The sequence below is a fragment of the Vicugna pacos genome, chromosome 11 (genome assembly GCF_048564905.1).
Source record: "Vicugna pacos chromosome 11, VicPac4, whole genome shotgun sequence".
NCBI lineage: Eukaryota > Metazoa > Chordata > Mammalia > Artiodactyla > Camelidae > Vicugna > Vicugna pacos.
In genome coordinates, this window is record NC_132997.1 from 20,400,994 (window position 1) to 20,427,361 (window position 26,368).

At 41.7% G+C, this 26,368-nt stretch overlaps 1 pseudogene; it reads left to right on the plus strand.

Moving 5' to 3' along the window:
• LOC140699182 (cyclic AMP-dependent transcription factor ATF-5 pseudogene) overlaps positions 1-26,368 on the plus strand; it is an 82,333-nt pseudogene that overhangs the window by 37,572 nt on the left and 18,393 nt on the right.

The window sequence follows — 26,368 nt, forward strand, 5'->3', positions numbered from 1 at the left end:
CAGCATTGGCTTCATTCCAATCACACAAGCAGTCAGCCAGAGATCCAGCAAGTGGCTGCCTCTCCAGGAGCTGTTCAGCTTTTGAGCTACAGTTTCCTGTCATTAACTTGGTATCCTAAATCAGCTATGATCTGAACAACCTTCTGAGGGTCGAGTGATGGATCCAAAGTGTGCTGCTTCTGAGTCTCGCTCCCCAAGGTTTCACTCGGGCCTGTTGGACTCTCTCATCTGTCTCCCTCTGACAGGAACTGCTGGGGGTATTTGGAGGACGAAGTGATCTACCTTATGTCTGGCAGAATTGACATAATTGCTATAGCAAAATCCTCTGCAGAACCACTAACCGTTAAGTGGATGAACCCTCAGACATTCCACTAGGTTCTCAGTTGGCTGAGAACGCCTTGTGGCTGGAAAAAGCAAATGTCCCTTTTCTTCAGAGATGAGCAGTCTCAATCACTCATGTCACTAGCAAACAGTTTGTTCAGACCAAATGTACATAATCTTTCCAGTTTAAGCCTAATACTGAAAAAGGACAGCCAACCCACTTCCAAATTTCCCCCTAGGTCCCTGCATAGGAAATATACAAGTACCCTCTTAGGACTCCAAGTCCCAACAAAAACAGTTCCAGTACAATTCAGGATATTATTTAAAGCAATGACATCTTGATATCAGGAGAACTCACCAGAGCACCTAGAAAGACAAAGAAGCACATGAGGTTAGAAAGACCTGTGCTGGTACCATGCTCCAGTTTGGGGTAGGCTCCAGCTGTCCCCTGGTGGTGTTTCTAGACTCTCTGAAGAATAATACTTTTCTCTCTCAGTAAGGACACAGAATTATCAAAAACACACCATCTGCAGTCAAATAAAGGAATCATTTCTCCTGCAGGCATCTCCCCTGTACCCAGGACTGGGGAGACAATGCTAGCCTTCCCAAAGCCAGATTGAGCTGGCTAACACACTCCCTCTCTCCACCTTCCTCTCACTGTCAACCCTGGCAGTTTCCTTGCTGGTCTTTTTGTCTTGAACTCTGAGTCTCTCCTTACACCTGTCTTTGTAAGTCTCTCTTTCGCTCCCTGTCAGTCTCTGTGTTTGTCACAGTGTCTCTCTGTTCTTCTCTCTCTCCTCTTTCTCTCACTTGCTCTGTTTTGTTCTTCTTGCCTCACCTTTGCTGTGGTCAATGCCTGATAAACATGTCTCTGCCTCTCTTAGGTTCCCACAGGCAGGGCTCTTTCTAAAACACAATCACTGGCAAGTGCCTCTGTTGAAACTTCACTAAACCCAGATGACAGTAATTAAAATCCCATGCTGCCTGGGAAAGACTCATTGACTGTGAGTGACCTCTTGGTGAATACAGGCCACAGCCACTTCTAGGTCAGGAGACTCTTCTGTACTCCATCCCCATCTTTCAATCGCAGGTCATTGTCTTCAACAGTGAGATGATGTGCTGGCTTCCTCACTACCAGAGACAAAGGACAGTGCATTTTTTTTTCTTTTTTAAAGTCATTTCTGAGTGTTTTGTGTGGAAAGTTTGGTACCTCAAGAAAAAATTTTAATAGAGAAAGACATCCAATCTCTGTCTTACAAAGCATTGTAAATTACAGAGATTCCTAGTTTTAACAGCCTGCTATTATCATTTGAAGTCTGCTAACTGGGCATATTTATACCAACAAAATAGTACATACAAATCCAGAGGACAAATAGCAAAGTATTCTCAAAAGAAAATATGCATTTTCTGGAGCCAATCTGAGACTCACCTGTAATTAGTTATTCAAAATTGCAACAGTGCACAGCAGAATGTCATGAAATAAGCATTTCTCCTGCTTCCATAAGCTTCCCTTCCTCATGCATAATTTACCACAGGACCCCTCAAAACAAAAAGCCACAGAGCATTTTAATAAATTTTTCAAATATTTGAGTGTCTATGATAACTGCTCAAAATGAATTTTTAAACGTTGATTTAACTTAGAGCAACCCTGGTTCACCAAAAAACGGCCGGTTGCTGGAAAAGAGTACCACCAACAGGAAGCACACACACACACACAAAGTTCAAGAGGCCCTCCAGATGCAAAAATATCAAAAGCTGGCAATGTCTTTCTAATTATGGTTAGATGTTAGTATGTCACCACCAATTGCCCTCCAGGGGGCGCTCTGAGAGTCAGTTAATTGTCACTTGAGTCAATAAGGAGGGAAAATGCTCAAAGGTAACCTGGAGACTTCTGGAGCTGATCCTACTCCTTAAGTCTTTTGAGAAGTTCTCTCTGAATACAGGCCCAGGCAGTCGCAGACCAGGGCCAGGTCCCGCCGCACGTCCACGGCAGGCACGCTGCAGGACAGTCCCGCCGCCCAGGATGCCCCAGGGGCGCCCTGGAGGGAGGGCTGTGAGCACGCGGGGCGCCCTCCACTCAATGCCTGACTTTGTGGCCCCAGCCCGGGGTCCTTACCCTGCTGATGATGGAGGGTCTGTGACTGGTAGCGGCCCCGGAATGAGAATCCGGGTAGGATCACAGCCTGGTAGCTGGAGAGTCAGGCCCCTTGCTGGTGAGCAGGCAGGTGGGGAGAAGCAACAGGCAGAGCTGCACTTAAAAGTCTCAGAGCTTCTCCCTCGCAGGGAGGGTCACATAGTTGGTGACCCACTCAGTCTTCATCTTTCCTTCTCAGGACCCAGGGCCTCCCAGGAACCCACACAGTTCAGCGGCTGATCCCCTTCCCCGCAGCCCTCACACCTGCCTCTGCTCACGCCTGCGCACTGGCTCCTGGGGGGGGGGGGCGCTGGGGGCGGCTCCCAGCCTCAGGACTGCTGCAGGGGTAACCGTGTTTATTTTTCATTTACTGAAAGTATTTCACCTGGGATCAAATGTAAAGGAAATAAGTGACAAGATTTCTTGTCCAAAACATAATTTAGTGACTATAGAGTATGTCTTTGTAAGATTTCCTTAGTGATCATTATTTGGACCCTGGCTACTGACCTGAGTCAAACAGCAGATATCAAAATTGTTCAGTAGTGTATTTTCCTTCCATAAATTATCAGTGAATAATACATTTGACCATGTGGAGTTTTATTGGGTGTGAAGTACTTTTACTAATAATCACCCTGATGGCCCACAGATCCCTAGGCTGAAAGTGTCAGTGTCAAATAGGTCCACTTTTGATGATACAGATTTTTTTGGACAGATCTCAACTTTGATCCAGCGATTTGGACATACTGCTTCCCCCAAAGTTCCCATCCTTCACCTCTGCCCACCTCATCAGGGAACAGAAGAGGATCTTCTCTGAGCTGCTTCCAGGGAACAGGCAGATGAAAGCCCCACTGTGGTTCCAGCCGCCTGCCTGGGAAATGAAAGCACCTTTGCCTCTAGAAAATCCTGGTTAGAATCTGCATCTCTAATTCCCCTGGGAATGAAGAGACACCAAGCAGAGGGCCTGTATGGTGGGTAAACAAAACCCAACTCATCTGAAAATCACTCCATCTCCTCCCCTTCTTCTTGCTGTTTAGTGTAGGCAAACAGCCCAGGTCATCACCACATGGCTTTCATTTTTTACTTAAGAAGAGAAAAATGGTCTAAATGAGGACAGAATTTCCCCAATTCTGTGATTGACTTCCTAAGGTCTCTTGTCACTGAAAGTGGCCAGATGAATGTCAGGCAGATTAGAAGTGAGCAAAAGGATCGTGTGGACTGTGTGGATTTTGGGGAGGCTGTTTAGATAGAGTAGATGCAGCTGAGTTGGTCGTTTGGCCCTTCATCTTTCCTCCTTCCTGCCTCAGAGGTGAAGGCATGTTGGCGGATCAAGTCCCGTGCTCCAGCAGCCATTTCAGACCAAGAGACAGCCTTGAGGATGGACACCAGCTAAAAATGCTGAAAGGGGCAGAAAGACAGATAATGGCTGGCTACAGTGGTGTGCTATTGACAGTATGAACGCTCTACACTCGTAGTTCTTTTCCATGAGGATGGAAAAAAACTCCCAATTGCCCCTGGTATTCTCGGTTTTCTGCTCTATTACGGAAATATTGGCATCCAGTTAGAGTGGTCCCCTCCTGTGAAGTCAGACAACCTGAGCTGCCCTGACCTGACTCTGTGGATACCCCCTCCACTATCCTTCTCCCTATTTATGAGCTACACAACATCTCAAAAGTCCACAGCCTCCAAGTGGAAAATGGATGTTTGGGGATCTGTACTGAGGGAGTTTTCTGGAGGCAGATTTGGTTTTGCAAAGAGACTCTGATGTGATGATTCATTGTCACTTCCTTCAAACCAACACAGAGCCTGTGCTCCTAAGCCTCAGTGTAGAGCCTCAGCCCAAGCAGGCCTTCCCCTGGGCCCTTGGATCTCTACTTCATCTGCTTCCCAGTTTACAGGGGCTTCTGTCTTTCCTCCTCCAGGGAGAGCTTGGAATTTCCTTTTTGTGAGGACCTATGTTCTCTGCTTGGGGGGCTCTGTCTCTGGGCGGAGAGGAGGGAGGTCGCTGACCGTCTTCTCAGTCACTCAGACCATGGGATCCCCTGAACTTACTTTGATGGACATGTTGGCCCACCTTCCATTCCATTTGTGGTTTGGGGCAAAAGGCAGAGTTCCTTCCCCTGCAGAATCTGAATGGCAGCCTTGAAGGGGCTGGACCAGGGATGGGGCAGAGTCACTGCTAGAGAAGCCTGAGGGGTGGGAGGGCCTGTGCTCAGCTCCCAGTCACCTTGCCTGAAACTCTGACCTTCCTGCAGTTTCCTTGAACACCTGATATGTTTTGTTACAACTCTTTCTGCTCATATGAGCTCAAGTGGGAGTTGGTGCTGCAGCTAGGAAATTCCACTGGGGGGGAACCCATCCAAGGCCTTGTCTTTCATTTGGTGACCAGCCTTATTTTTAATATTTAAAATTTGTATTTAAAGCAAAAGACGATGATAATCAGGTTCCTCATATATTGCTCAGTCAGACACAACAGGCCACAACAATATGTTATCACCAATAAGAATAATCAGGGATTGTAAATTCATAGACACATCAGGAATATTGGTTGTCACAGCACTGAAGGTGAGGGAAATCAGGAGAGACTGATACTTACAGCACTTTCTTTGATAAGAATGTTCTGGAATAGATATTAAACGGGGTTATATAAAATTTTGAATATGCTTAATGCCATGTACAAGTAGAATTTAAAATATTAAAAGTTTTAAAGTTTAAGGTAACTTTATACCACAGAATAATTTAGTGTATATAAGATAAGAACAAATTTATTTTTTAAGAAAGAAGGAATTACAGGGAAGGGGAAGGGTGTCTCCAGTGCTGCTGCTGGCACCCGGGGCAGCTCAGTCCACGGCCCTGAAGGCACTGCATGTGCTGGTGCTCTTTGCTGATCGGGTAGCAGCTCTAGGTGTATCCGGGGAGGACCTGGCTCTAGCACCTGAGTAACTAGGAGAACTGGGTGTGCTGTGGTCTCTGATCTAGAACTGGATAACCCTGTGGGGTCACAGCTGGGCCAAAGCACAGTGGGGTCACAGCTGGGCCAAAGCACAGTGGCACCCCAGGGCCAGTGGGGGAGCTCTGGCTGAGGTTCGCTGAGGCTCTGGATGTGAGGCAGGGCAGGCGGCTGGCTGAGGTGGTAGAGGAAGTGCTAGAGCAGCTGTTCCTGATGTTTCAGGCTCTGAGATGGAGGACAGCTGTTGCCTGAACCTCCTCTAGAATTGGAGCCTGTGCAGGTGCTTTTCTTGGCTTTGAACTTAAATGAGAGCTGGGGCGTGAGCAGGCTCTGGCTCTGGTTTTGGAGTTGGTATATCCCTTCATCTGGCCCTTGAACTTGAGCAAGGGCTGTGGCTTGAGCTTGCTCTGGCTCTGGAGCTGTCCTGGGCAGGAGAGGTGCAGCAGGCTTTAGGTCTCCAGGTGTTTCCAGAGCTTGCTCTGAGCTGGTGCTGTAGCTCCAAGAAGGGAAACTCTCATCAATAGGACTGCTTTCTCACTTGTATCCCAAAAGTCAGGAAAGTTCTCACTGCCAATCAGTGAAGTCTCAGACCAGGGTCCCACTCCCAGGAAGACTTCCCAGACTGAAATCCAGGGGAAAAGTGATCTGAGCCTCCACATCACTCCTGGGCCAGTTCCAGCCTGGGGAGGCTCTGCCCTATGTGGTCCAAAGCCTTCCCCTCTCCACTCACCACATCACTCACCCTGCATCCTCCTCACCATCACCCTCTGTCTCTGGGAGCTTCAGCTGTGCCAGGAGAAGGTGGGCCTGGTGCTCCAGATCTGAGCCAGGCATGCTGAGCTCTAGGTAAGCTAGTATCATCTTCAGGCAGGGAAATTCTGCAGGCTGGTGGAAATCCTCTGGGTACTGAAGCAGCCAGGTGCCCAGGATGGAGGACATGGCCCTGGGGGTAGTCATGAGGGCACCAGAGTCAGAGGCTTGGCCTTTACTTCCAGGCTGCACTCCCAGGGAAGACCTCTGGGGACCTGGGCCTCTTTGCCTTCAGCTCCTGCCCATCCAGAGGCAGTTCTTCTCCATGTCCCATCTTACTTGGCAGTCTGGGCAGAGGTGGGCTTGGACACAGAGGAGGGGCTTCTACAATCCTTCTGAAGGAACAGCCTTTGCTCAATGGTATGACTATCTCTCTACCTCTTCAAGGATGCCTGTCACACTGCTCTGTCCATCTCCCAGCCCCTCCCCACTGGATGGCACCTCTGTGAGGACAGGCAGGCTGTCTGCTCTGGGCACTGCCATCTCGGGAACATGGGAGCTGCTCCATGAGTGTCTGACCCAGGAGGGAACAGACAGGCTGTGTCTGCCACCCAGGCTTCCCATGGGCCTCCTCACACCCCAGACTTTAGCTCCTGCACCTGCCTGCTGCCTAATCTTCCAGGGATCCTGCCTGGGTCCCCTCCTGCCCCTGCCACTCACCTCCCACAGGGTGGGCTCAGCTGTCCCCTGAGGCTCACTGGGTACCCTGAACACCAACTGAGTCCTCACCATTGAGGCTCCAGCAGATGGTTGGCAGGATGCTCTCCACCCCTTGTGTTCTGGGTCCCAGGATGGGGTTGGGGGCAGGGCTGGGATGGAGGAGGGATGGCTGTGGGTTCACTTAGGGGCTGACTCTGACCTCTGACCTCTCAGATGTCACTCATAGCACTACAGCCCCATCCACAGGTCTATGGGTCTCCTTTCCTCTTTGCTAGGAGAAGCCCTAAGACTTCTGCTCTCAAGTCAGAATCAGAGAATGTGTGGGATCCAAGGTTCTGCCTGCCCTGCCCATCCACACAGTCCAAAGCTCCACATTGTTTTCGGGAAGGGAGACCCTCCTTCTTCATTCAGATAAACTCACTGTTTCAGCTGGTGCAGGGGTCCACCGTCCTCATCACTATAAGGTAGAACACATCCATATCTAGACGAGGCCAGAAAGACATCACAAGGACTGTACTGAGAACAATACCCAAATGTGATGTCTAGTGTGACGTGACTCCTGGGAGAACGGAAGCCCTGGAGGCAGGGCTCTTATGTACTTGACCCATTAAATGATGGTTGTTCCTAGAAAAATTCCTGTCCCTAGTGGACCTTGCTATTTATTTGAGGAATTAATGACCCCCAACTAGCCACATCACACACACCTGAGTGGTTCTGGGATCCCACTTCTTCCTCCCAGGGATCCCTGCTCTCACTGTCCTAGGACAGGGACAGCAATGGAATCACAAGTCATCTTTGAAATGGGAAAGCATTTCAACCCTAAGCCAAAGACCCAGTGACACAGGAGGCAGAGGCGTCCTCATGGGGAGCAGAAAATGACCAATGAGCACAACCACAGCCCCTCCAGCTGACCTGTCCAGGGGCCCGGTCCCCCAAAAGCACATTCCATTAAGGAGCCCCTCTATTCCTACTCTCCTAGGGCCTGATCCTCTCTTGACCCCAGTGTACATAGGGGCAAACAGGCTCAGGTTGGTAGAGTGACATTACCCCATTTCACTGCTAGTAGGTGCTTGAGTCACCAATGTCCCATGGTCATTGCTCACCCAATTTTCCCAATGCTCACCTTTGGAACAGAAGGTCCAGAACCTCCTGGGTTGTGGCCAAAGCTCTATAGGTGCCCAGGAATGTGTGCAGGTAGAAGAGGTCACCGCCCAGGACAGCAGGCACCAGGTTTGCCACAAGCTTTTCCAGCCTGTCTCTGTGGCTGCTCCATGCCGTACAGGACAAATTCCTGCTCCTGGATGATGGATCTTCCTTCTCATGTGGAGAAGATGAGAGACATGAGTCAGGGCAGCTCCATGGACCTTCAGAGGGGGTAGGGTTGCAGCTCAGACTGAATTCCCAAGCCTCAGGAACTTGTACCAAGAGGTGGGAGAGGAGAGTCCTCAGCAGAATAAAGGTTCTCAGCATCAACAGGCCAAGTGCCATTGGGTGATGGTTAAATTCATCCGTTTCTCACATTATGTCAGCACAGTAGTGACAGCACCTCCCTGCATGAACTACATCATCCCTGTGACCACTATGAAAACATCCCATTGTAGAGACGAGAACACAGAGGCAGTTCCTGGGGTGGGAGGGATCAGGATTGTCAGCCCAACATGGCATTAGAGGATGAAGTAAAAACAGGAAATTCTGTAGAAAAATGTAGCAACAACGTTGACTTAACATGAACTGAAATTCTATTAGAGTGTCTTCCTGAGATTGCTACTAATGTTTGGACATTGACATCACATCTGGCCAAGGTAGGGCCTGGGCTGGAGGGCAGGTGCGAGAGACGGGGAATCAGATTTCTTTGCTGAAAGAGGGAGCCCAGGGGAGGAGCAGGGCAGCTCTGCTCCCTCACACTCACCCTGACCCCGTCCTGGGCTTTGTTGGTGTCCTCGGGCACCTGCCCCTCCTGCATGGAGATGGAGCAGGGGACTCCGTGCACCAGGTCCTGTCCCATTTCCTCTGTGGAGTCCTGCAAACACAGTGCCCAGCAGCCAGGCAGAAACCTCAGAGCCCTGTCTGGCTCTCTTGGCTGGTTTTCAGACCCACAGGGCATCTCCACTCCAGACAGACACACACCACTCTCTGCACAGACCTCTATTGAGGACAAAAAAGCTGAGAACTGAGGCCCTTGGACTCCCATTGGCACAGATAAGAGGCCACTCAGGAGTCGTCTGTCACCCCCACCAGCCCTGTTCTTGGATGTGGCCATGACAGGAGCACCAGGTTTCCAAGTGGTTTTAACAACCAGTTTCAGCCCAGAGGGGTCACCTCCCCTCAAGTCCCACTTCCCTGACATGGATACAAGGGCAAGTGGGCCTGCCCAGGGAGGGCTCCCAGAGGTGGCCAGGCCAGGACTGGCCTGCTCCAGGCCACATTGTGTTACCTTAGGTGACCTCCTGGTTAAAAAACAAAGGCATCTGGGTTGAGGACTGAACCAATGTCTACAGCATCTGAAAAACCTCTCACTCCAGGCTTTCCTAAAACAGAAACCCCACGAAATCAGAACACAGAGAACATCTTTCTCTGTCAACTGTCTGCAGCCAAATGAGGTGGCTCTGAGGCCATCACTAGGATGTGGGTGCCTGGTAACCAGGTTCCATTTCTGTTGGGGGTCTCTTGTCATAGAGGTGACTTCACTTCCTGGGGTCCACTTCCTTGACCCCCCTCCTCAGACAACACTTCCACACACAGCCCTCTGGGCTGCTGCCTGCTTACCCCCTTCTCCACACAGACCCACCTCTTCCACAGTTACAGCAGCCCTGCCCTCTCCATGGCTCTTGGGGAGGCTCTGTGCACAGCTGTGAGGAGATCACGTGTCTTCCAGACTCAGCTCTTCATTCTTACCTGTTCTCCATCCTGGATAAGTCCTGGTGTCTGTCCAGGCCTGTCTGTCTCACACACACACAGTGGGGGTGATTCTACCAGGTACTTCCAGGGACATCCTCAGGCGTATGTGGAATAAGGCCTGAAGAATGGGGGAGTGGTGTCTCATACGGGTGATGCCTCCGACACTCTTTTTCTTTCTTTTACTAACACCCCTGTGCATGTTTTTCTCTTGTTCCACCTCATAGCCCATATTTAATGTCAATGTTCATGTGTTTGTGTGTGTGTGTGTGTGTGTGCGTGCGCAGCCATTTAAGCCAGTGCTCACTCTCTATGTGGCCATGATAAAACTTCCTGCATGTGGGAGGGGTGGGCAAGAGCATCCTGAGGTCTGAGTTTCTAATTTCCAAAGCAAACCCCATAAGAGGTGTTGAGTCCCTTGGCTCGGAGGTCAAGGCCATCCAAGTATCAGGGGCTGGAGATGGAATCACAGACTCAAAGACGGTCAGGCTCCACTGCCCACACTCAGCAACACAGTGCTGGGGGCAGGGAGACTGTCCCCTTCACGGAGCACACAGCCCGGCAGCCTGGGCTTCTCTGGCTGGATGCAGAGTGGCTCAGAGACAGACAGGCAGATGATGGCTGCCATCGCCAGACAGACTTGTCAGTGTCATTTGCTGCTTCCTTTATGTTCCTGTCCTTAAATGACTCTCCTCAAGACTTAGGCTGGCTGTCAGCTTTTATCCAGGTCCAAACCCAATATAAACAGAGTCCAGGTCATCAGGTGCAGAGTATTTTTCATCAGCCATGTACCGCCGCTTGCTTGAAACCCCCTGGGAAGCAGTTTCTCCCAGTGAGCTTTATTATAAAATGGTATCACTTTTGTCATTTTTTTAGATTACTCATACTAATTATATCATATAATATTTGTCTTTGTCTGACTTACTTCACATAGTATGATAATCTCTAGGTTTCCCAGACATAGACCTCAATGTTCATAGCAGCTCTATTTACAACAGCCAAGATGTGGAAACAAAGTAAATGTCTACCGACAGATGCATGGATGAGGACAATGTGGTATACCTACACCATGGAACACTACTCAGCCGTAACAGGGAATGGAAGAATGTTATTTCCAACTAAATGGAATAGAGGTAGATACTGTCGTACTAAGGGAAGTAAGTCAGACAGTGAAAGGCAAATATATAACTTATATATGGAATATATAAAAAAGTGATACAAATGCCCTTATATATGAAACAGAAACAGACTCACAGACATAGAAAACACTCTGTGGTTACTGAGGTGGGGGGGAGTGGTGGTGGGGAGGGAGAAATCGGGAGTGTGGGATTACAGGTACACAGTAGTACATACAAAACTGATCAACAACAAGGACCTACCAATAACTTGTAATAACCTATAGTGGAAAAGAATGTGAAAAAGCACATATATGTGTGTAACTGAAGCATTATGCTGTTCTACAACACTGTAAATCAAATACACTTCCATGAAGTAAATAAAGTGCATCAGAACTGATTGAATCTCATGTGTCCAAAGTTTAAGTGGCCCCAAGCTGCCTTCTGGAACTCTCTTCCCACTCTTCCCCCATCCATGCAGGAGCTCCATCTCCCCACCTGCTCAAACCAGAACCCAGGGCTGTGTCTGCCCCCTCGGTCTTCCTTACCCCACATGCAGTCAGCTCCTCCCCCGTCCCTGGGTCCCAACACCAACTGCATGCATCACCCCTCTGTATGTCCCTCCCTCTCCCTGTTCAGACCACCACTGACACTGTCCCAGATTCATGCTCTTTACTTCCCTTTGTCACACCCTCTGATCCAAGGGAGGGGTATTTAAAAAGCATATCTCTTCCTCTCACTCTGCTAACACAGAGGAAGTCTCTCAGGGACACTTTGGAGAAAAGCCCTGATCCTCAGCCAGACCTGAAGCCCCGCCTCCTGGTAGCAACCCACCTGGCCCCTCAGTCAACCACACTGGCCTGTGTTTGTTCTTCCAAGGACCACCCCCTGCCCAGCCTTCAAAAGCTATAGTCTCCGAACCAATTGAGCTCTTTACCTGGATGTCCCCTCCTTCAGATTTCCCTCAAATGCTGGAGATTGCTCAGCCCTGGGCCCTCAGTTCCTCCCCCAGGGTCCTTTTCATAGCCCCAGGAGATCAGGCCTCATGGGCCCCAGTACTTGCCTGGGAGGTGGCAGGAAGCTGGGGCTCTAGGCCCTCAGGCCCCGAGTCCCGTGACTCATCCTGCAGCTGGCTTGTAGGTGAGCCCAGAGGGCTCTAGAGCCTGCTGTTGACTCCATGGGAAAAGGCCCCTGAAGCGCTCAGGAGACCTGCCCCAGTGCTGGCTTTCCAGGTGGAATTTAGAGAAGGAGAAAGTGAACCAAAAGTGTAGTGACTCAACTGTTATGATATTGGCATAGAAACAGATGCACAGATCAATGGAACAGAATACAGAGCCCAGAAGTAAACCCACACATGTATGTTCAAGAGATTTACAATAAAGAAGCCTAAAACGCACAGTAGTTGAAAGGACAGTCTCTACAACAAATAGCATGGGGAAAGCTGGACGGCTACAGGCACAAGACTCCCACTGGACTGCTCTCTTACATCATCCACAGAACGGAACTCAGAATGGGTTAAAGCCTTGAACAGAAGGCCTGAAACCATATAACAACAAGAAAGACTAGGTAGTGAGCTCCTTAACATCAGATTTGGTTTTTAATGGTTGACTCCGAGTCCAAAAAGCAGGAGAAATTAAAGTAAAAATTAACAACTGAGACTACATCAAACTGGAATGCATCTACACAGCAAAGGAAACCATGCACAAATAGAAAAGGTAGGGTATCAAATGGGAGAACATAACTGCAGTTCACATCTGATTGGGGGTAATATCCAAAATGTGTAAAGAACTCACAGAACTCAATTCAAAACAAACATATCAGTCTCATTAAAAAATGGGCACAAGGTCTGAATAGACATTTTTTCAAACATGCCATACAGATGGCCCACAGGCACATGGAAAGATGCCCAACTTTGTTAATCATCTGAGAAATGCACATCAAAACCCCAAAGAGGTATCACTTCACACTGGCTAGAATGGCCATCATTAAAAAGATCACAAGGAACACATGTTCATGAGGATGTGGAGTAAAGGGAGCCCTGGTACAGCGTTGATGGGAATGTAAATTGTTGTAGCCCGTATGCAAAACAATATGGAGGTTCCTCAAAACAAAATATGTAACAATCATTTGATCCAGAAATTCCACACCTGGATATATATTTGAAGACTAGTAAAGCACCAATTCAGAAAGATAGTTGCAACCCAATATTTATAACAGCATTATTTACAATAGCCCCAAAATGGAGGCAACCTAAGTGTCCAGCAATAGATGAATAAATAAACCATATATATAATGTATTTTATTTGTGTGTGTGTGTGTGTGTGTGTGTGTGTGTGTGTGTATGAATGATTGAGTACTACTCAGTCATAAAAAAGCATGACATTTTTCCACTTGAAATGATATGGAATGACCTAGATGATATTGTGCTTAGAGAAATAGATCAGACAGAGAAGATAAATACTGGATGTTATCACTTATATGTGGAATCTGATATATAAAACAAATGAACATATATAGTAAAACCAAAATGGCCTCACAGATACAGTGAACCAACTAGTTACTAGTGGTGAGAGGGAAGGGGGTGGGACAAGAAGGGGTGAAGTATTAAGGGACACAAACTACTAAATATAAATTAAATGAGCTCTGTGTCTATAGGAATTTCTGCTTGTATGTTTTAAACTTAAACAAGCCCCAGTTTCATCCTGGGGAAGCTGGTGGATGCTGGGGTGGGGAGAAGCTACCTTTGTAAAATGGTTGCCAAGCTTCCAAACAACTCAAAGGCATCAGCTCCTCAGGCCACCCTGAGGTGAATGTGTGACAACTTTTACAATTCTTTCAAGAAAGGGAAGTGTTAACAGAGTTTTTGTGTTTTCTAGATTTAATTTTGGTAACTTTTGTTTTCCAGAAAATTATTCTCATAGCCTAACATGGCCAATTATAGCTATGAAATTGTTCATTGTCTTTTTTAGATTTTTTTTTTTGGCTGCAGTATTCCTTGTCTTAGTCATAATAAACTAACTTCTAAAAATTGCCTTTACAGGGTTCATCTATTTTCAGTTAGAAAAACAATATATTCCTTTTTCAGAAACCAACATCTATTTGTACCCATCAAGCAAATTGGTTTGTTTCCAATTGGTAATTTTAAGTTTTGTGTATTAACTTTCTCCTCCATTTCCAAAGTTTATAAATTTGACTTCAATTCCTATGTTGAATGCATGCTTTGTGTAATTTCAGTCTTGTTAAGTAAAGAAAACTGTTTATATTTTTTCTTAGAAAATGGAAGCACAGCTGCCATAAAGGCAAAGAGACATAAGAAACAAAGTTATACTGAGTGATACAGAGAAGAATACATTTTCAGCATCGATAAAACAAGGAGTTAAACTCAATCTCATATAAAGAATACCACAAATTAATTTAAAATGTAAAGAAAAACTGACACAGGGCATAACACATTTGAGGAACTGTAATAATCAAATGAATATCAAAAGAAATACCTGAATTTACCTAGTTTTAAGAAAAAATATTTAATGACTTCCAATCACACCACTACATTTATATAAATATTAAATTCTAGTATGCCTTGCCTGGCATTAAAGTCACCTTTTTTTCACAACAGAAACCAGCAAATACCCTTCAAGATGAGAAGTTAAGCACAGCTCTTTATGTTCTTTTATAGGAGGTGGGATCCTGATTGGATCATTGCAATAACCTGGTTCTCAGGGGGAGCCACTTTCCCCATTGGCTTAGCTTTCTCCCAGTTACTCCAATGATATAAGATGCTGGGGGCTTTGAAATTTCCTTCAAGGAGAGACTGGTGACAAATCTTGGTTACATGGTAGTTAATGATCATGTACTTGTGGGGAACACTAGGAAATCAAAGATCTGTTTCTCCCTGGCTGTTGCTGGTAAAGCTTCATTTGGCTTCACCTGATGATAGTTTGGTCAAGATCAAGGAAGGCTCCTTTTCTGCTATCACTTAGTTTCCACCGGTGTTTCCTGACTTCTCTGAGCATGAGAGTTCCTGGGACCCTTGTGGAAAGCACAGTTCACCTGGTGCTTTCCAGAGGGCTCAGTAGTAGGACCAGGAATATGGACTTTCCACAGCAGCAGGGGCTGCTTAACACCAGCAAAGGTGGGAGAAATACTGCTTCAAATCATTCAGTCTGTGATTCTTTATTCACAGCTTAATGGATAGACAGATGAGATACAAAACACAGCACAAACTTAAACTGTACATTTCACTGAGTTTTGACATATGTATATACCTATAAAAGCATCAGGCTGATTAAGAGAAAAATACAGACCATCTCCTTACAAAGTTTCTCTGTGCCCATTTGTAATCCATATCTCCCTCCTCCTGTCCTCAGTCAATCTGCTTTCTTCCACTGTATATAACATGGCGTTTTATTCATTTATTTATGTATTTAATTCAAATATAGTTAATTACAATGTATCCATTTTTGTTATAAAGCATAATGTTTCAGTTATATATATATTTATTTGTTTCCATATTCATTTCAATAAAACTTAACTACAAGATATTGAGTATAGTTCCCTGTGCCATACAGAAGATTTTTTCTTAAATCTATTTCTATATGTAGTAGTTAACATTTGCATATCTCCAACTCCCCATTTACCCCTTCCCACCCAGTTTCCACCTGGTAACCATTGGATTGTTTACTACATCTGTGAGTCTGTTTTTGTTTCACAGCTGTGTTCACTGGTGTCTTCCTTTTTCTTTTTTTAGATTCCACATATGCATGATATCCTATGGTATTTTTCTTTCTCTTTCCAGTTTACTTACAGTGACAGTTTTCAGGTCCATCCGTGTTGCTGCAAATGGCATTGCATTCTTTCTATGGCTGAGTCATATTGCATTGCATAAATATACCACAGTTTCTTAATCCAATCATCTGTGGATGGACATTTAGGTTGCTCCCATGTCTTGGCTATTGTAAGTAGTGCTGTTATGAATTGGGGTGCATGCATCTTTTTGAATTAGAATTCCCTCCATATGGTAAGTCTATTTTTAGTTTTCTGAGGAATCTCCATACTATTTTCCATAATGGCTGCCCCAAACTCTATTCCCACCAACACTGTAGGAGGTTTCCCTTTTCTCCCCACCCCCTCCAGAATTAATGGTTTGTGGACTTTTGAATGATGGCCACTCTGGCTGGTGTGAGGTGATACCTCATTGTAGTCTTGATTTGTATTTCTCTGATAATTAGTGTTACTGAGCATTTTTATGTGCCTATTGTTTATTTCTATGTCTTCACTGAAGAATTGCTTCTTTAGGTCTTCTGCCCATTTTTGGAGTGAGTTATTTTTTTTATTATTATTAAGTTGTATGAGTGGTTTATATATTCTTGAACTAAACCTTTGTCAGTTGTATTATTTGGAAATATTTTCTCCCATTCCATAGGTGGTTGTTCTGTTTTGTTTATGGTTTCCTTTGCTGTGCAAAACTTCTAAGTTTAATTAGGTCCTATTTGTGTATTTTTTGTATGTATGTATGTATGTATGTGTGTGTGTGATATATATATATATAATTGAAATATAGTCAGTTTACAAAGTTGTGTCAGTTTCTGGTGTACAGCATAGTACTTCAGTCATGCATGGACATACATATATTCATTTTCATATTCTTTTCAACCATAAGTTACTCCCAAGATATTGAATATAGTTTCCTGTGCTATACAGTATGAACTTGTTATTTATCTATTTTATATATATTAGTTAGTATCTGTAAATCTCAATCTCGTAATTTATCCCTGCCTATCCCATTCTCTCCCTGGTAACCTTGTTGTTTTCTATGTCTGTCAGTCAGTTTCTATTTTGTAAATAAGTTCATTTGTCTTTTTTTTACATTCCACATATAAATGATATCCTACAGTATTTTTCTCTTTCTTTGTGGCTTACTTCACTTAGAATGACAATTTCCAGGTCTATCCATGTTGCTGTAAATGATGTTATTTCATTATTTTTTATGGTTGAGTAGTATTCCATTGTATAAATACCACAACTTCTTTATCCAATCATGTGTCCATGGACATTTACATTGCTTCCATGTCTTGGCTATTGTATATAGTGCTGTTATGAATATTGAGGTACATATCTTTGCAAATTATAATTCCCTCCAGATATATAGGCACAGGAGTGGGATTACTGGATCGTACGGTAAGTCTATTTTTAGTTTTTGAGGAATCTCCATACTGTTCTCCACAATGGCTGCACCTAACTACATCTACACCAGCAGGGTTTGAAGGTTCCATTTTCTACACACCCTCTCCAGCATTTATCATTTGTGTACTTTTGGATGATGATCATTCTGACTGCTGTGTGGTGATACCTCACTGTAGTTTTGATTTGCATTTCTCTGGTAATTAGCAACATTGTCATTTTTTCATGTGCCTATTGGCCATTTGTACATCTTCATTGGAGAACTGCTTGTTTAAGAATTCTGTCCATTTGGGGTTTGGGTTATTGGTTTTTGATTATTAAGTTTTTTGAGCTGTTTATATATTCTGGAAATTAAGCCCTTGTCAGTCTCATCTCTTGCAAATATTTTCTCCCATTCTATAGATTGTCTCTTAGTTTTGTTTATTGTTTCCTTTGCTGTGCAAAAGCTTATAAGTTTAATTAGGTCCCATTTGTTTATTTTTGTGTTTATTTCTATTGATTGGGTAGACTGCCCTAGCAGAACATTACTGAGATTCTGTACATCAGATAATGTTTTGCCTATGTTTTCTTCTAAGATGTTTAGTGTGTCTTGTCTTACATTGAAGTCTTTAGGCCATTTTAAGTTTATTTTTGTGTATGGTGTAAGGAAGTGTTCTAACTTCATTGATTTACATTCTGCTACTCAGTTTTCCCAGCACCACTTGCTGAAGAGATTGCTTCCCTCCATTGTGTATTCTTGCCTCTTTTGCCAATGATTCATTGACCAAAGTTCTGTGGGTTTATTTCTGGCTCTCTATTTTGTTTATTGATCCATTTGTGTTTTCTCCCAATACTCAGCTCTTTTGATTACTATAGCTCTGTAGTATTGTCTAAAGTCAGGGAGAGTTATTTGTTGAGCTTTGTTTTGTTTCTTCAGTATTGCTTTGGTGATTCTGGGTCTTTTGTGATTCCATGTAAGTTTTAGGATGACTTGTTCTAGTTCTGTGAAAAATGTCACGGGTAATTTGATAGGGATTGCATTAAATCTGTAGATTGCTTTGGGTGCTTTGGGCATTTTCACAATAATGCTTCTTACAATCCAAGAACATGAGATGTTTTTCCCATTTCTTAAGTCATCTTTAATTTCCTTAATCAATGTTTTTTAGTTCTCTGCATGTAAGTCTTTCACCTCCTTGGTCAAATTTATTTGTATTTTATGTTTTGGGATGTGATTTTAAAAGGCATTGTTTGTTTACATTCTTTTTCCAATAATTCATTGTTAGTGTAAAGAAATGTTACTGGTATCTGTATGTTACTCCTGTATCCTGCAAACTAGCCATATTCTTTTATCAGCTCTAGTGATTTTTCTGTGTTGCTTTTAGTTTTCTTCTATATATTGTGCCTAAAAAATTTTTCCTAAGCATTTACTGTCTACCCTTTGTCTGGCATTGATGTTAGTTATCTCATCAAATTCTCATTTTTTGAAATAAGCTGAGATAGATATCCTCATTTTGATAAGTAAGAAAATCAAGTTCCCCCAAATTATGCATTTCATGCCTAAAGGCATTCAGATAAGATGATAGACAATATGTGGTCAATGCCTAGGTTCTAGCCCAGGAATTCATATCATTTCTGTTCTGCAACACATGGTCCAATAGGAACCTGACAGTGTTCATCTTAAGAAAATATGGCATTTTATATGAAGGACATATTTCTGTAACTGGCTGCTTTGACTCAGTATTAATATTTTCAGATAGATAAATTAACAAATATGCAAACTACAGAGATACATTATATACTACAGGGAATATGGCCCATATTTTAAATAACATTAAATGGAGTATAATCTGTAAAATTTTGAAACAGTATCTTGTACACATGAAACCAGTGTAATATATTAAATCAAGTATGCCACAAAAAAAGAACACTCTTTTAACCTCCATCCAGGCCAAGAAAATTTCCTTTTACAGCCAACCCCAAATACCCTGCCTCTGCCCCTTCCCAATCTCAACCAGCTCCCTATTTCCAAAAGTACTCACTGTCCTGATTTTTACAGTCATTAATCTCCTTGAGTTTCTTTACTCTTACCACCCAAATGTGCCTCTCTAGACCATATAGATGAGGCTTGCTCATTGTGTTGATGTCTTTAAATCACTTTTAGTCTGTATGTGCCTTCTCCATTCCTTTCTCTTTCTTAAACTGTATCCATGGGAAATCCTAATCCCTTCCTTCTGTAGTTTTTTTGTCTAGGATGGACTTTGCAGGCTGTGTACTCATGAAACAGGTCAACACATCCCTCTCTTCTCTCCATTTCCTGCAGATTTTCAGCTGTATTCAAGGCTTGATCAGACTCAGAATAAAGATATTTGATGAGACTCTAGGTAATGATGTGCTCTTTCATCTTCATCAAGGGCCACATAATGTCTGGTTGTTTGCCTTTTTTGAGGTGTGAGCAGGGATGATATTCTATGCTTACATTCATTAATCCATTTGGAACTGAAAAATGATTACACCAGTTATTTTTCATTTGTCAGCATCTTTAATTTTATAAAGACATTTCCCTTCATCTACTGTTGGGTCACCCGTTGAAACAGTTCATAGAGGAAAGGCAGGTCAGATGGTTCTTTATTTTCACTTATTTATCCATCATCAAGATAATGATGATTCCTGTGATTCTCCAAAGAGATGAAATAATTTTTAAAACATGATGAAATCAAGGATTAAAGTACATTTGATGGAGTTTAATACATTGAGTTATTATGTCTGTTGATGTTCAAACTGACTCATCTTCAACCAGGTGGGGCCTCTTCAGGTTCACTCTTAAGTCCTTTTAATGTGACCCTAGATGTCAGAATGCTTCCTTGATATCTGGTTTGCTAAGATGTTTCCAGCTTATCTTGTATATTTCCTGTCCATGATTAGAATCAATCATTTCTCTAGAAATGTTGGTTTCTTTTAAAGTGGGAAGTGATATTGAGTATTTACTACTGAACATTGGAATCCCCCCTGCTTTTTGCTTGATCATTGTAGATATTTTCAGTGGGAAAAGTCAGGTATTATCTATGTGGTAAAATACTCAGTAGTTGATGGAGGTACAATCAATTCAATTGGTGAACTCTAAGATTTTTCCTGAATCTCTTTTCTTACAGCTATATCTCCTTTCTTCCTCACTGGGAAAGCTGGTTCTCAAGGACACAGGGAATCATTGAATTAAAATATCCAAGTAGTCATTTGTTTCATCTCAACTGATCCACACTTGAGTTCAGATGAATAATATCCATAATACTTGTAAGTCATCAATGAGAGAAATTGAAAATAATTGGAATAAATGGGAAGATATTACATCTACATGGATTGGAAGAGTTAATATTTTAAAAATGCCCATATACCCAAAGCAACCTATAGAATTAATGCCATCTTTAAAAAAATCCAATGGCATTCTTCACAAAAATAGAACAAACCATCCTAAAACTTGTATGGAACCACAAAGGACACCCAATAGCCAAAGCAATCTTCAGAAAGAAGAACAAAGCTGGAGGCATCACATTCCCTCATGTCAAGCTATATTACAAAGCTATAGTGATCAAAACAGTATGGCACTGGCATAAACACAAACCCACAGGTGAATGGAACTGAATACAGAGCTCAGGAATAAACCTATGCATGTATTATCAGTTACCCAAGTCAATTTACAAAATAATGGCTAAGAATATACAATAGGGAAAGGGCAATCTCTTCAGTAAATGCTGATGGGAAAACAAGACAGCCACAAGCAAAAAAAAAAACAATGGAAACAGGGCCACCATCTTACACCATCCACAAAAATTACTGAAAATGGATTAAAGCTTTTAATATAAGATCTGAAAGTATAAAGCTCCTAGGGAAAGACAAAGGCAGTCAGCTTCTTGACCTCAGCATTGGTAATTTTTTTTTTTGGATCTGCCTTCAGAGCAAAGGAAACAAAAGCAAAAATAAACAAATGGGACTACATAAAACTCAAAATCTTGTGCACAGTCAAGGAAATCATCAAATAAATAAATAAATAAATAAAGCTCACTCCAAATGGGAGAAAATGCTCGAAAATCATAACTGACATGCAGATAATATCCAAAATATATGGGAAATCATAGAAGTCAATAGGAAACAAAAAATAAACAAGTGCTATGATGAAAAATGGGCAGAGTGGCTAAATAATTTTTTATTGAGTTATAGTCAGTTTACAATGTTGTGTCAATTTCTGGTGTACAGAATTTTTCAGTCATACTTGTGTGTGTGTATATATGTATATATATATATATATATATATATTCATTTTCATATTCTTTTTCACCATGAGCTACTACAAGATCTTGAATCTAGTTCCCTGTGTTATAAAAAAAAATTATTAAGATATATCTGTAGCCAATAGGTACGTGAAAAGAAGCTCCATATCACTAATCATCAGGGAAATGCTAATGAAAACCGCAATGAGACATAACCTCACACCAAATACAATGGCTATTAGATATATAAAAAATAAACAAATATTGGAGAGGATGTTGAGATTAAGAAAGCCTTGTGCACTATTGATGGGAATGTAAATTGATGCAGTCACTATGGAATACAGAATGAAGTTTTCTCAAAAAATTAAAAACAGTACTACCATACAAAGCAGCTATCCACTTCTGGGGTTTATCCAAAGAAAAGGAAAACATTAACATTTTTTTAAACTGAATGACAGTCAGTTACAGTGTGTCAATTGTTGGTGTACCATGCAATATCCCAGTCTGCATATAAGGAAAGCACTAACTTGAAAAGATAGATGCACCCCTATGCTCACTGCAGCATTATTTACAACAGCTAAGATAGAGAAACTGTCCAAGTGTACAATGACAGATAAGTGGATAAAGAAATGGTGATATAGGTGTACAATGGAATATTATTCAGCTAAATAAAAGGATGAAGTCTTGCCATGTGACAACAGGAAGGACCTCGAGAGCATTATGCTAAACAAAAAAAAACTTATAGAAAGGCAAATACTAGGGGATCTCACTTATATGAGGAATTTAAGAAAAGATCCAAGCTTATAGATACAGAGGACAGATTGGTGGTTCCAGAGGCAGGAGATGGGTGTGGTGAAATGGATGAAGGTGAAGAGGAGTGCTAACTTCCAGTTTTAATATATATGATGCATGGAAATGTAAGAAGCAGCATGGTGACCATGCTTAATAATAATAGATTGCATATTTGAAGCTTTTGAGAATTGACCTTCAGAATTCTCATCAGAGAAAAACATTGTTTATGTAAGTATGGTGATAGGTGTCATCTAGATTTGAAATAGGAAAGAACAAACCTGACTCAATATTGATCTGTTCCTTTGGTTTTAACCTTTGTGTTCTATTGCTTTTGCTACAAAGTAATCACTGAAAGAATGTTGCCTCTAGCCTGAAATATACAGGAGAGTCTATTCTGAAGGCTCTGACCTTTAAAGAACAACTTCCCTCTCATGTAAAGAAAAAAAACTGCAAAAGAGAGAATAACATTTGTCTTGTGGAGATGTATAGGAATATTGTGATCAGATCTACAGCAACGAGCAAAGGATTCAGGCACCAGGAGGTTTGCCCCAACCAACCACAACCCCTCCCCTTTCAGTATAAAAGAAACCTGAATTCAAACTTCAGTAAGAAGATTTTTTGGGACACCAGTCTGCTATTATCTCCATCTGCTGGCTTTCTGAATAAAGTCACTATTCCTTGTCCCAGCAACTCCTCTCTTGATTTATTGGCCTGTTATGTGGCAACAGTACCAGCTTGGACTCTTCAACTGACTTGTTGTGGTGATTATTTCACAGTATGTACAAGTATGGAATCATTATGGTGCACATTTGAAACTAACCTAATGTTGTGTGCCAAGTATACCTCAAAAAAAAAAAAAGCTACAGTATCCTAAGATAAATATAATATAGATGTAGCTGTGACTTCTGAAAAGTTAAAACTTTATCACATATCAGTTCTCTCCTCCCCCTTCCCCCTGTTTTGTTTGTACCATTTCTACATTCTGAGAACATAAAGCCATTAGGAGACAGGCTGGGACCTGGGACCCTTTACCCAAGTGCTCATGTTGATTTTGTGGGAGAAAAGCCCAGTGACTCCATGTCTGGTGCAGGGCCAGGTACTGTCTGTGCTCTGTCTAGGATACATATTTCTGTATTTCAACTATTCTTTATGATTTTTAGTTTTTAAAATGAGGTCATTTCATATGGAAGCAAAGTAAGGTGTAAACAGTTGATCTTCTCATTTCTCCAGTCTCCTGCAAACGCTGTATATAATGCCAGACATTGGAACCATCCAGACTCAGAACTACCTGGGCCACCGGGAATAAAACCTCAGAGTGTCACAGTAGTGAGCTGTACTTTACACTTTCATGTTTGTGTAATGAATTATAAATTAATCAGTTGCTCTCTTCACACATAATTTGAGAGCCTCTGGCTTTTCTAACAGTTTATTTTTGACTTCCTCTCTAAAATTTAGTGGCTTTAGTTCGATTCATTGGAAAAGTAAAGATTATGGACAGAGTAACAGAAATTCTAGTATTACTATGTTATAAATGAAAGCCTTAAAAATATTAAATGACTTTATTTACTCCTGACCCACACTTTATGGAAATGCAGTATTGTGTATTTCATGTTGACATTAAGAGCTATATTATAAATTACATTGAACTTAAAGTGGCCTTGAGTGATTATTTTACTTTTCAAAGTAGAACTTTCCCCTGCATTCCAGTAATACCTTTCAATTCAAAACACATTTTAAAAGATTCTTATCAAATTATTTTCTTCAGAATGACTGATAAGATCATACATTAATACTTCTCATTAATGGTAACACCTCTGCCATCTGGAGCTGTCAAAGAATGAGTTCTTTTTAACAAAAAAATAGGGGTAGAAATCATTCTAAAATACAATGTACAGTTCCTTGTCTTCTTAAGTTGATATATTAAACTCCTGTTACTAGTATAGGACCATCACTGTGCATATGAAGGCTGTTTTCCTGCCTCTATTTAAAAATTCTTTTGTCCATCTGTTGTAGTTTCCCTGTCCATCCTGAGCTGCTTCTAAGTGCTATTTATGTGTGTAATTGTGGTTGTTTATTCCTCCTAGTGGTCCTGGGGACAAAGAACAAGTTGTATGAAGTATAAGTTTAAAAAGACCAGAAGGAATTCCTGAGTGGTTCTTTTGTGAATGAAACATGCATGAGGCTTACCTTGTAGTACATGGAATTTTTAAAGTATCCCTAATGACCTTTCAGCGACCTCCTCCTACCTTTGGCAGGGGGAGTGGGGGTTATTATTCTTAAGCTAAATTTGCCAATTAGATGAGATATTGCTATTTTTATACATTTATTTAGAACAACTAATTTAATATCTTTGTTAATAGATGAGGCAATCTTCGAAGGAACCAAATCAAAAAGATAATGGAATTTTTAAGGCTCCTGCACCACCATCCAAAGTGATAAACATTGTGACAGTACCTACTCAGCCCTACCAAGATATGGTTGCTGCACTGAAATGCGGAAAAGGAGACAAGGAAGTAAGCAGCCATGTACAGCTTTACTGCATGTGGATAGAATTTTGTGTGTTATCGAGCCTTTTAATGTCTTGAACACGTATTAGAACCCTGGTCCTCAGTTTTGAACCATGAACTTACCTACTACTACCAATGTTTTACAACATTTCTTTTGGTTGCCATCTAATAAACTGTGCACTTTTAAATAGAGCCCAGGAAGCCCATAGATTTAAATTACAAAAGGAGTGGACTTATGTTTTCTTGGCAGTTATATACTGTTGTTCAGGATGTGAAGCACTTCAGTGATGTGGTGAATTAAGTAAAAATCAAGAGTTCACTGATGACATTGAGTACTTGTTAAGTGTCTTAAAGAGCCCTCAGCCTCTAAACACATGTTGCCTTAGGTAAGATCTTATTTTTGTATTTGGTAATTGTATGCATGCTCTTTCTCAGTAAAAAATTCTAACTGGGCAGAGCCAAACATTTGTGATTTTGTTGTCATAAGTGTAAGTTATAGCCAGTGATAAGTTAAAATGTGATTGATTTTTTTTAAGGGACCTGGTTCTACATGGATGAAGGGAAGTTGGATGATACAGCCTTTTAAAAGGATGGAATAGGATTCAGCTTCCAGATGCTTAAAAGAAGTGTTATGTAAAGAATCTTTTCAGCTCTTTCTTACTCCAAATTTTACATGTACAAATGATAAATTTAATTGTAGTATTTGATTTGATATGAATCATCTTTTACATAATATAATGGATTTAATACCTTGATTTGATTGAATTATCTAGACATTTGGAATATGTCCAATTAGATATTATTTATAATCTTTATGAATCAGAAGCATTATGAAAGGTAGCTAAGATTATTTTTGCTTTTAATTTAATGGTAGTAATAATGTAAGGAATACACTGAAGGTGATCATGTTTTGTTTATTTTTTTTAAATATAATGTGCCTAATCACATACTATGCATCAATAAATTTTTAATACTTTGGTTTTCCCATTTTTTTTCTTTTATTGTGATCTGTATGGGCAATGCTCTGATACCACCCACCCCCACCCCACCGCGTGTCCTTTTGCTTGTTTTGGTACTATGCAAACAAAAAACTAATGCACTAGGTATTTTCAGTCCCCTAACCTAGTCTCTTTTCTTCTAGTGTTATGAGCTTGTCTACTAAATGTGCCATGCCCAGTTTTCTAATGTATTCAAGAGCACATGGAATGCTAGCTGTGTTCTTTAAAACCTTGGATGAGTCACAGCATCATCAGGTATTGAAGTTCCTGGGATTGAGAAGCATTATTTTAAAATCCTTCTTTATTTGGATATTTAAAAAAAATCATTCATCTAGAAGTATTTCCTAATTATGGGTTGAGTTAGTCTTATTTGCTAAATATTTAGAGCTTAATTCCAGAAGTTTTTTCTTAATAAATTTTGTAAGGTTTTTTTCTCATGACCTTTTTTCCCTTAACTGGTCAGTTTATACTATTAAAATACTACTTAGTTATCATAGCTAACATACCATACCGGAAATTTAACTCTGTAAGTATTGATTTTCTCTAATGAAAAAATACTGGAAAAAATGTTTTACTAGCTTTTGGTATTAATAACATAGAAAAAAAATAAAAAGATACTAAAAAATTTTTTTAACATCTGTCTGGATGTTGAATATAGGATATAGCCCATTATGAAAAAAATCAATTCCTCATTTTCATTATGATTTTGACACATTCTCTTAAAAGTAAAGCATACATATAAAAGTTGGGTTTAACATTTTTGGAATG